The sequence below is a fragment of the Hibiscus syriacus genome, unplaced genomic scaffold (assembly GCF_006381635.1).
Source record: "Hibiscus syriacus cultivar Baekdansim isolate YM2019G1 unplaced genomic scaffold, ASM638163v2 tig00000132_pilon, whole genome shotgun sequence".
NCBI lineage: Eukaryota > Viridiplantae > Streptophyta > Magnoliopsida > Malvales > Malvaceae > Hibiscus > Hibiscus syriacus.
Window position 1 is genome coordinate 58,207 of NW_024061764.1, and position 13,206 is coordinate 71,412.

The 13,206-nt window shown below is 35.7% G+C and overlaps 1 pseudogene; it reads left to right on the top strand.

Moving 5' to 3' along the window:
• Positions 1-6,145: 6,145 nt before the first annotated feature.
• Positions 6,146-8,253, top strand: LOC120125909 (annotated as a pseudogene).
• Positions 8,254-13,206: the final 4,953 nt, after the last annotated feature.

Below are 13,206 nucleotides of genomic sequence, written 5' to 3' on the forward strand. Positions count from 1 at the left end.
GTTGGTTATTTCTCCCATATCCTGTCATCTTCTAACAGAACAGGGTGATATGGGATGAATGGCAGCTGTTCCTGTCAAACTTCTCGAACTCCGGGACTTTGAATTTTGGTGGAAACACCAAATCAGAAACCAAGCTCAGCTCCATTTCATCTACCCCGTAATAGTCGTGGTCCTGTTTGACCATTTTCATCTGGTCTTCCAACATTCTAATCTTATCTTCCATTTTCTTTGCCTTATCCTCTTCGTCAAAATCTGGGATAGGGCAGTCGTCTGGATGATTGTCAGGGTTAATTATAGAAGTTTGTATATTTGCAACCGATACAACTTTCCCTTTGGTGGCAGATGAATCACCTTGCAATCCAGGTAAGATCCCGGATGAGACAACCACTTGTGGGGTCAATGGTATAGTTGCCCTTTCGGATGAACCTGCCCCTGGTGCACTGGCCTGGTGTAAATCTGATAACTTAGTCACGATTTGGTCTACCAAAGATTCCTGACTTTTTGTGATGGAATCCAGGGTACTCATACTATTTTGGGCTATCTTATCTTCAAGTTCTTTATGTAATTTTGCCATGTTCTCCTCGATTTTCTCAATTCTGGCTTCCATTTGTTTCTTCTTTGTCCGAGTACTGTGCGGATGATGTGTGTCTTGAGCTCGTGGAGGTAAACTTGGTGTTTGCTCTTTCTCTTTCTGAGACATGTTCTGTTAGTTAATACGAATGTAAAAACATGAAAAACATATAAAATGCAAAGAATGTAATGCATGATGTATATAATTTAGAGGTATTGATCTAGAAAAGTGTTCGTTATTATAAATAATCCTCATTTAAATAAAAATGTTTTATCTTTTAAGAAACATAAAGACAATCTTAAAGGTACATCCGGACTAAATCATCCAGACCCCGAACATCTTCTAATATGTTGACAAATATTCTTCATTCATTTGTCACTGGTTGAATGCCTTGTCGAACCACTCCAGCTTCCCTTGCTAGGCTATGTAGATGACGGGCTATCTGCTGTACTTGATCCAGGAAATCATGGATGATTGCGTCTCTGTCCTTCACCCTTTCCTGAGCTTGCTCCCAACGAAAAACACCATTGTAAACCTCTATCAAATGGCACCATCTGAAGCTCGCTTGCTTGCTTCTTGAACCCATCCATAATGGTTTCTAACTCAGCTATTTTTTTTGCCATATTTCTCATGTTGTTTATCCAGATCAGCCACCTGGATTCTCAAGCATTGGTTATGATGTTGATTATCTACTAACCACCTTTGAGCAGTCTTCAGCTACTCATCAGACCCCTCAAACTTCCTTTTCAGGCCATGAGCTTCGTTTTTCCAGTATTCAAAAGTTCTTTTCAAATTTGAGTTATCTTTGACTTTATCTTGATACCCATTTCTCAAGTCTTCGAGCTCAAAACAGATTTTCTTATGTTCTTTATTTAGTTTGTTTGCTCGATCTCTCTGAGTGTCAGCATCTAGCTTCCACTGATAGCGTTCAGCTTCAAGTTCTTTTACCCTCTGCTTCAACTCATTATTCACAGCTTCAAACTCTGTCTTGGCTATCTCAAGTTCGGAAAGGACAGGCCTGAGATGTTCCTCTATGGTCCGGGTGTCTTCACAGTCTGGCACCGGGATGTTTTCATTTTTTCTCAATCTTCACCACTCCATATAATCCGGAATAAGCATGTCTCTTGCAGCCACAATATCCATCCAGAGCACTTTCTTCCATGAGTCAGCTAATTCTTTAATAATCTTTTTATAGTTATCACCATGGTACACAAACTCTGATACAGATAATCCGTGAACATGAAGGATTTCCCTCATTGTTTTTTCGTCGAAGAAAGAAATGAGAAAACAAAGAGGTTCAAGGGTTCTCTTAAAATCTTGTTTGGAGAGGAGAAAGGAGAAGGAAATGAAGGGGATTTTTCTTGAGGGGATGATGTCAAAGTAGGAAAATGCAAATGATAATTAATAGAGCAGTTTGAAGGATTGTCTGTTCTGTCATGAGAAAGACAATTGACAACCAGAGAGAAACATCAACTAACCGTCCATCGAGGCAATGAAGGGCGAGACCGCGAGAGACTGAGTGAGTTAACCGTGACGCCACATTTTCCTATTTTGTTTTCAATTAAGCACATATTTCGGGGTTTCTTCTGTTCATTTGTTTTTAGTTTTTACCCGTCGTGTCCCTGAGTTGGATGATTATGGTACGGTTATTGCTTAGTTCTAACCTAATAAGCTCACTCTAAATTAAATTAAGGATAAAGTAGTCCATCGTTTATGGAATGTTATTTTATTGAGTCATTCAACTATTAAAATTATAAAATGGTTATTTAACTACAAGACATTATTTTGTTAAGTCCTCCAACTATCAAAAGTTAAAAATTGTCACTCGACTATTCATATGTTCCAATTTTCGTTAGAAAAATGACGACAATTTAAGTTAGACGTTAACTTGCTGATTGAGATATATTAAAATTTGATATCAAAATCTCAAACGACTATCATATCTCATTCAACATGTTAACTTTCAACTCAGATGACTATTAATTTTTTCTCTCGAAAATGACGAGTTTTTAACATATAAATAATCGAATGATCATTTTGTAACTTTTAATGGTCGAGGGACTTAACAAAGCAGCGTCATATAATTATAATATCATTTTATAATTTTTACTAGTCAAGGGACACAACAAAATAATGTCTTATAGTTAGGGACAATTTATATAATTTACCCTTGAATTCAAATTGGTTTGAATTGATCTTGATCCAAGAAAACTGCATAAGTAAAATAAAGGTGGTTTAGTAAAACAAATTGAATAAATTGGAATAAATAAAAATAAGAAAATTAGATGATTAAAAATAAATATGATGAGAGATAACCTCCAGCTTTGCTTCACCTCAATTTGTTTTGATCACTGAAATATATCTTGCTTTAGGATTCTTGTTGATTACAATCTACAAGGCTTAACCCTTGTAACTCGCTCTTCTCTCATGTGAACTAATTTCCAAAGTCAATCATTGGAATTTAATTATTGTTTGGATTAACAACGACTATCGATGTTAACACAAACGCTACTTTAAGTGTTGGAAAATCACGTGCTTAGATTTTTGGTGTCTCAATGAGAGTTGAACTTGATCTTGATTTCCCTTAGCGGATCGCCACGAAGTTTGTTCTTAGGAAATTGAATTTGCTACAAGCTGATTCTTCTCCCCAACAGTAAATCAAAACAACATTCAAGTCAATGTGCAATCTTTGAATTGAAAGTGTTGAGATATTTAAAGGAAATGTCGATTGTCAATCCTAGTTTGCATAAAATCAAGAAATATACATGAAGGTATGAAACACTTTTCAATTCTCACAAAACATATTGAGTTGTAGCTTAGCTTTCGACTAATTGGAGTTTGGCCAAGCATGAATTGGAATTTACAAAAGTAAAAAGATGAAAGAAAAGTATAACTTCAATAAATAGTTAAGGAAATATAAATTTCAATATGAGTTCAAATGTTGAACCTAAATGGTATTTATAACTCGAAAGTTCTAAGTAAATAAAATGACTAATTCCTAATAAAATTAAAAATCCTACCAAGAGTTCTAATAAAATAACTAATTTCTAAATAAAATAATAATAATAAAATAATCAAACAAAAAATCCAGTAATAATAAAATAATCAAACTAAAAATCCTAAAACTAAAAGTTTTATCACAAAAGATAAAAATAAATATTTAAGTCTTATACTTATTGTTGAATTATGCTTCATCTTATGAATAACTTTATGCTAGTTAAATTTCAATTAAATATTCAAGATAATTTGCTCATCTTCTAAAATATGCTGACTGGATCATAAAAATCTACGGTTTTTTGAACTAATATAATAAAGCTTCTGTCCAAAATAAAGATAAATAAAGATAAATCAATAATATTCAATCGAAAAATAAGGAGTAAATAAAAATAAATATATTCAATATTAAACACTTATCAGTAGATACAAATAAAATTTCAGGGTGGACATCAGTAAAAATATGTAATTAACCGAAGAAATTTCGAGTTTCAAGGTGGGTAGAAATAAATTTTTAGACACCATCAATAAAAATAGATAACTAATCGAATAAAATTTAAATTTTAAGATAGATAATTTCCTCTCTCTCAATCCTCAATGGATCCGTCTGCCCCTGTTCCAAATAATTTATGAACATATAATTCATATCATAAAAGGGGGAATGCACTATCAAGTCAAGCATCAACAAACGTTAAAATCCCAAGTCAACGTGGAATCGGTTGAGTCGATTGTAAAAATCTGGAATGGAATATTTCAACGGGTAAATTCAAGTGATAAGTAATTTTAATATAATTTAAGTAAGTTTTATATTCGAGATTTTGTGCATACAGAAAATCCTCGTTAGAAAACTCGCCTACTAAAATTAGTTGTGAGATATCGATCTATTCGGATTAATTATGACAAACCTGAAACTGAGAAGGCAAAAAAAAATTAAACAAGTGAATCATATGTGACTTAAACTAAATAGTGGTTAAGGGTAAGTCTATATAATTCAAAATGGGCATCATAAATATCTAACCTAAAAGCTAATGGGCTTCATAAAATTGAGTGGTTCGCATTTGGAATCAATAAGTAAAATATTTTGGAGTTTCCTATTAACGATTAAGGCCTCTTTGACCACAAATCCGTCTCCAAGAATCTAAACGACAATCCTTTCCTGTCCAACCATAGACACACTAAACTGCCACCGAACCTCTCTCATCCAACCAACCTGTAACCAGTGTTTTAAAAATCGGATCGGATCGGTTCGGTTGATTTAATTGGGAATCGCTGTCTAGTCCGGTTCATTTTACACCGGTTAAACCGTTACTAGTGAACCAGAAGGAACCGCTGAATCGGCTGTGAACCGTTCGAACCGGACCGGACCGTAAACCGGTTGAAAACCAGTTATGTTTTTTTATCTAAAAAAATTAAATCAAACGCCGTCGTTTGTTAAACAAGCTGAGTCGAACTCGAGTATTGTTGAGCTCGACTCGAACTCGAGTATTGTTGAGCTCGACTCGAACTTGAGTATTATTGAGCTCTACTCGAACTCGAAAACTTTAAAAGTAAACTCAACTAAACTCAAAAACTCACAAGCTAAAAATTATCAAAGTCAACTCGAACTTGAAATATAATATTGAAACTTGAACTAAAAAAGGCTCGAACTCAAAAAAAAAATTAGAAGCTCGATTGAAGCCTGAAATTTGAGCTCGATTAAAGTGAAAGAATAGTTCGCTATGTGCTCACCAAAAGACTCCATGATTTTGAATGTCAAATTACTTCTATTATTTATAGAAGTCAGTTGAGATGCTCTTCTATTTTTCTTAGTCATGTGGGATTGTTTTATTTTCATATTTTTACTTTTTAGACTTTTGTGATGCTCTTCTATGTTTTTTAACCATGTGAGATTTAAAAAAAATTAAACCAAACGAGATCGTTTGTTATGATTTTTTTAGCCCCAAATTTATTTTTTGATTATAGTTATATAATTATATTTATTATTTAATATGTTTTACCTTAAATATTATGTTGTAGTTAATTTGAATCATTTTGTTTCACTTAATTTTATGGTTTTTAACTTATATATGTTATAACTTGCTTTGAATATGACTTGTGATATAAAAAATTATTTTTTATTAAATGTTTTTTTATATTTTTATTTAATTTTTTAAATAATTAATCAATTATGACGTCGTCCGATTCTTTTAACCGGTTCAACCGGTTGAACCAGTGAATCGATAACACGATCGGTTCCCTGATCGGTCCGATTCTAAAAACCAGGCCTGCAACCCTCTCCCAGATTTGTCTTTTTTATCTCTCTTCTCTACTCTTGTTTTCGTGGCTTTCAGCTTGTTCCTTCTTTTCGTGGTTTTCAGCTTGTTCCTTCTTTTTTTTCTTCAGGTGCTAGTAAACAATGGCAATGACTGTAAATGCAGCTGTAGCTCTCCCATCTTTCAAGTCATCTTCTCTTTCATTTAAAAACTCAACCATGCTGTCCCTGAAAGACTCAACTTCAACAAGGTATGATTTCTGTAAGACGAAAGCATTTTTGCATTGACTCACTTACTCCGTACTCATATGTCTTAGTTTCTTCCCCGGAGTGTTTTGCACCCAAGGAATGTCAGCGTTGGTGGAAATGTGATTTCCATTAGAGCTCAGGTCACAGCAGAAGCTCCTGCAAAAGCAGAAAAGATTTCCAAGAAAGATGATGAAGGCATCGTTGTTAACAAGTACAAGCCAAAGGAACCCTACGTTGGAAAGTCCCTCCTCAACACCAAAATCACCGGAGATGATGCTCCTGGAGAGACTTGGCACATGGTTTTTAGTACCGAAGGTGATCTTTTAACGATTTAGAAGCTTGTTTTAAGCATGTGAAGACTTGGCACATGCATTTTTTATCATTTGATGTTGGATGACACAGGGAAAGTACCATACGGAGAAGGACAGTCCATTGGTGTCCTTGCTGACGGTCTGGACAAGAACGGGAAACCCCACAAACTTCGATTGTACTCTATTGCTAGCAGTTCTTTGGGAGACTTTGGCAATTCTCAAACCGTAAGGATCTTATTTCTTCAGATAAGGATAAAATGTTATGTGCTTCTTGGGGGTTTAAAGGTTTTAATTTATTTATTCAGACTGATATCTAGTCAGATCCTGATGTGATTGTAAATGCAGGTGTCCTTGTGTGTCAAAAGGCTTGTCTATACCAACGAACAAGGAGAGAGTGAAAGGAGTTTGCTCAAATTTCTTGTGTAAGAATTTTAAAGTTCATTCTTTTCCAGTTTCCTATATGCACATAAGTAGAAGTTTCGAGAAAACCCTCACTTGGATCAATCTTGAACAAATATACAAAGACCACCTAGGATAGAAATCTGACTAATGATCTTCATCAACCGTTTTTATTTCCTGAGGTTGTTGATTGTTTAATATGCAGCATATTAGCTTCTTAGTACATGAATAATTTTGTCCCCTTTAACTATAAGAGATCATTTACTGGTTCAAATTAAGACATGACAGATAATTGTAACCTTTCCAAATTTCTTGTTGATACCTTTGTTATTGAAGCTATGTGCAGCCTTGGGGGAAAAAGATTGAGCTTTATAAGTAACTGCGGTAGACATTACCATTTTTTAATGAAAGCATTGGGGAAGTGTTTTCTTTTCACCATCATTTATGAGTTGTAATTGTCTCATTCAGGTGATTTGAAGCCTGAAGCTTTCGTAAAGATCACGGGCCTGTTGGGAAAGAGATGCTTATGCCAAAGATCCAAATGTCACCATCATAATGGTATGTCTACATTATCTGCTCTTTCAAGAGTATAATATACAAAAAGACATGTTAACCATTTATCTGTGCATTTAGTAACACAATTATGTCTGGTTTCCCTGTTGCAGCTTGCAACTGGAACTGGAATTGCGCCTTTCCGTTCATTCTTATGGAAGATGTTCTTTGAAAAGCACGACGACTACAAGGTAGGTCGGATATCGAAATCTTCCCAAAAAGAGTAGCCAGTTATGGAAAGTACTTGACCTGTTACTGCCATGAAATGCAGTTTAATGGATTGGATTGGCTCTTCTTGGGTGTTCCCACCAGTAGCTCACTACTCTACCCAGAGGCAAGCTCTCTTAACTTTTTACCAGATTCTTTCTCTTGGTACTGGAATACATTGGCTTAAAAATAATAGTTTCAACCCAGGAATTTGAGGAGATGAAGGAGAAGGCACCTATCAACTTCAGGGTGGATTATGCCATAAGCAGGGAACAAACAAACGAACAGGGCGAGAAGATGTATATTCAAACCCGAATGGCCCAATATGCTGAAGAGCTTTGGGAATTGCTCAACAAAAGACAACACCTATATCTACATGTGCGGGCTCAAGGGAATGGAGAAGGGAATCGATGCTATCATGACTTCTTTGGCTGCCAGAGATGGTAACTTACTTCAACATTGTAGAAAAATATGATTCCACCTTCTAACTTTTACTTGTTTCAGGTATCGACTGGCTTGAATACAAGAAAGAATTAAAGAAAGGAGAACAATGGAACGTTGAAGTGTACTGATCTTGGCTGCTGCATTATATTTGCCATTCGGTCATTTCATCCCTTCTCTCTTTTTTCTTTTTCTTTTTTTTTTCTAACTTGTTTGATGTGTAAGTTGAATTGTCAATTCAACTCATAAATTATTGCCTCAAAACAGGTTGTATGGTGCAAACAAGCCCAATGGTTCAACGCCTCATCTAAAAGCACTAAATGGGTTTAAGCTCAGTTTGTGCGTCGAAACTCTTTTTAGATTCGAAAAATATTATCTTGAAAAACATGCGTTTTGAAAAATCGAAGTTGTGATCGATTGTTTTGAACTAGATACGTTAGAATACTCATTAAATCACCCTTTTAATTTTTTTACGTTCTCTTAGAAAAAAGTAACTTTAAAGACATGCCTTTAAATAGGACATAAATTAAATTTGTAAGTCGATTATGCATGAAAAAAATTAAAACATCCCATCACGTTTAAAAATTAATACCTTTAGAAAAGCGAATGTTGTTCAATTTTTTAAAAAAAATATATAATAAATGGCAGCAAATAATGTTACAATAGTGAAAGAGAGATGTCATTCTCAGTATTTTATTAATGAAAGCCTTAAACACCTCAACAAAGGTTCAAGGATTTATACAAGAGGAAGCGAGAGCTGAGGACAAAGATGAGGGCTAACAAACTCCTATCCACCTCAGCAAAGCCTTTACTAATTCTCTAACAAATACTGGTGCAGCACAATATACCTAACTACACTGAGTAGAGAGCTAACCTCTCACATTCACCCTGCTTTGAACAACTTTGAAATTCTAAACATAAACAAACAAAAAAAACCAGCAATAAAGAAAGAAACAGAATAAACCACATACCTAACATCCAAGAGGTAGGCGAAGAACACCAAGACGATCTCGTAAACGACAAAAAAACAATGCAAACAAAGGTTTGGTCAAAACATCAGCAACTTGTTCATAGGCAGGCACTTCATTAACAAGCAAGCTACATAAGGCAACTCGTTCACAAACAAAGAAAAGATCCATCTCAACATGTTTAAATTTGGAATACAGCACAGGATTAGCGAGACAACAACTGCACTAGAATTATCACACCACAGAATAGGCACCCCATCAGGAACAACATGTAGTTCTACAAGTAAGGACTCAAGCCACATAACTTCGATAGTTGTTGAGGCTTCACTTTTATATTCAGCCTCAGTAGTAGAGCGAGACATAACAACCTGCTTCTTCGAAACCCCAGACACAAGATTACCCCCAAAGGAAATACAAAACCCAGTAGTTGACTTATGATCATCAATATCTGAGCCCTAATATGCAAATGCAAACCCTGTAATAGACAATCACATGGCATGAGTAAATCATAAGCCAAAATCAATCGTTCCTTGCAGATACCTCAAGATTCGTTTGACAGAATGAAGATAATCATAAAGAGGAGATAGAAGAAACTGACATACACGATTGTCAGCAAAAGAAATATCAGGCCTGGTAATAGTAACATACTATAAAGCACCAACAACACTATGATAATCAGTAGAAAACCCAAACTTGTGTTGCAGATTAGCAATGTACTTCTGCTGACTAAGAAACAATCCATCAGGAATATAAGAAACTTGCACCCCTAGAAAATAACTCAAATGATCAAGATCTTTAAGATAAAACACCTTGTTAATATTAAAGATAATAGTCTGAACATCAACACAATCACTACCAGTAATAAAAATGTCATCCATATAAACAAGAAGATAAAGAACTTGACTACCTGTCTTTCTAACAAATAAGGATGCATCATACTTGGACATACAAAACCCTTGAGCAAGCAAATAGCTACAGAGTTAGTCAAACCATGCTCGTAGAGCCTTCTTAAGATCGTAGATAGCCTTGTTAAGTTTACAAACAACTACCCTTTTGTCACCCTGCTCATACCCAAGAGGCTAAGACATGTAAACTTCCTCAGCTAAGTCACCATTCAAAAATGCATTATTAACATCAACCTGTCGAAGCTCCCATTTTCTTGACACAACAATAGATAAATTGTTCGAATAGTATCAGGTTTAACAACGGGACAAAAGGTTTCATGAAAGTCACTACCTGTCTGTTGTAGATAACCCTTTGCAACTAGACGCGCCTTATAACGAGCAACAGTGCCATCTGGATTTTTCTTCAACTTGAAAATCCACTTACAACCTACAACACAATGATTAAGGGGAAGTTCAGTAAGAGACCAAGTGTTATTCCGAATAGGAGCAACATACTCTAAATCTACTGCTTCTTTCCACTAAGGGACCTGAAAAACCTTTTTAATTTAGTAGGCTCGGTCAAAACATCAAGAGATTTGGGCGTGGTAACAATAAACACCTTAGGCTTTTGAATACCACTCTTATTACGAGTGCTCATCGGATGACCACTAGAAACGGGAAAAACAACTGGAACAAGAACATGTGAAGATTCAGGTAACATAGAATCCTGAATATCACCACCACTTGGATTGCCAAAATCAGTACCAGAAGTCCTGCATTATCACAAGATAACTCATGAGGCAAATCAATAAGAGAATCAGATAAACCCTCATGTGGAACCTGCGAACCACTAATATCAGTAACACACTGACGCAAAATAACCAAGGAAATATCCTCAGGAATCCCAGGCAAACGATCAGGAAACACAGCCACTGAACTAGGTGGAACTTCATCAACAGCCACTGAATGAGAAGGACCTTCATCAGGCGTGCTGGAAGACCTGTTAGCCACTTAGCCATACTAGACAAAACAAGATTGGTACTGGAGCCATTAAAACCAGTTACAATTCTAAGTGGAATTTCAGTAGAAACTCTCAGCAACAGTTAAGTGCACGAAAATTGCATGCATTAGGAAAAATTATCTCATAAAAAACAACATGCCAAGAAATAAAAATACGACCACTTTCATCAAGACACTTGTACCCCTTATGAAAAACACTATAGCCAAGAAAAACACACTAGTGAGTACGAAAATCTAGCTTATGTTGATTAAAACCATGCAAATGAGGGTAACAGCCAGAGGCAAACACTTTAATAAATGGGCTGAGTGAACCCATTAACAGGTTGAAAAATAGCATCAGATAAACTTCGTCCAACAACATGAACCAAGGCTTGAGGAGATGATAAGTGGTCAGAGGCCACAATCGAGAAAGAATCACCCCTAGAAGTAGACTTCACCTCCGAAGAAGCTCCCTGAAAAGTGTGATCAAACCAATAGTAGCAGCGCTACAGTAGATGGCCAAACTTACCATAAAGTTGGCGCTGAGGACGATTGTTAAACCGACCCCTACCACGAGCTTGAGCATAACTACCACCACCACGAGACCCACGAGCCTCATTTGAAAAATCCAGAGAAACAGATGAGCCACTCGAATCTTTTGAAGAATCATCATGAGTAGCCATATTGGCCTGAATGAGCATATCATTCATAAAAAAACTCCTTGTGACGTGTCTCACAGTCAAGAAGCATATCTGTCAAACTTGTAAGAGATAAAACTTCGTTAGAAGCAATAGCAATCACAAATTCAAACTCAATAGGAAACCCAACAAGTATCACACTAATTTATTCCTGCTCGGAGACAATCGTATCAGCAACAAAGAGAGAATCACAAATCATCTTTACCTTGGCCAAATATTCGTTAATAGTCAGCCCACGTTTCTTCTGAGAATGAAGAGAATATCGAAGAGCATACGCCTTCGAAGCAGAGTGAGCACCAAAGAGACGAGAAACAACACGCCAAATCTTAGAAGTAATGAGTGTTGGTAAAATAGACTGCTGCAAAACGAGGCGTTAGCACTGACTGAAAAATATTAAATAAAATAATCAATCAGAATGATAATCGTGTCGTGGTAATCCACTGCCTTATAAGAAAATTTGCCCCGATGTGTGTAATCGCTACAATGGACGAACATCCCCCCTGAGGTTAACACGTCTCTCCAAGAATTCGTACACCCGAAAACTGGAGTGAACTTGGTGGTATTGCTCTTCTCTCAACTCAAACAACACTCAAAAGAGATGAGTGTTTCAAAGCAAATGTTTGCTTGAGATATCTCCAAATGAATGAAATTGCTCACTATTTATAGGCTAAATAGTGAGGGCAAAATCGTCATTTCCAATACTAGTGGGATAACCTAATTTGAGCATATTTCTAATACTAATGGGATAACCTAATTTAGAATATTTCTAATACTAGTGGGATAACCTAATTTGAGCATTATCAACATTCCTCCACTAATACGACAGAATTCTTTTGTAAAGATGAGAGCAATAAAGTTAAAACACGAGAAGAGCAATAACGAGATTAGTTGCTTAAGCACTAGTGAACGTATCTGGAACTAGTAAATAGTGATGATGAGCAATACTTCTCTTAGATAAGTAAAACTAGTCTTGATCTTTCTAAGATGGGGGTAAACTCATAACACACAACTAACCCCTTCATCCACCAAATTCCTCGATGTTTCTACAAAGATTATATACAAAAGTGTATATATGTTTAGCCCTCTTTCCTCGTGAGTCTAATAAGTGTACTAGAAAAACGGCCCAACATTTTTCATAGAAGGTGGCTAATCCTTCTCACTTACGTAGGTTATTTCATCAAGTTTATCTCGACATAAACCACTATTAACAGGGATATGAAATAATTAAGAGCTTTTATAATAGCTCAACCTCACAAAGGGTATGATGATTTTCTTCAAGTTCATTATTAATGAACCACCCAAACTCTGGGATAAGAAGTCATTAAGAATAAATATTCAACCTCATAATTCGGTGAATTCAATATGTACTTCTCACTAGGAACTCTCATTCAATATGTCCTCACTTGGAACTCCCAAACTCTTGGGTTTGAATTCATTAAGAGTTTAATACAACTCATCATCTCAAATGGTAAATTCATCTAGTTCTTTGCGATTAGAACTAACCACTCAACTCTGGGTTATGAACTTATTAAGAATAGATATTCAGCCAAAATCGGTAAATTCATCAAGTCTTTCTCACTAAGACCACCCAAAGCCTAGGCTATGAATTTATTAAGAGCAATTAAGCTCATCCTGGGCATGCACATTATTCATCATAGGGACATGCAGTAGGAATGTGCACT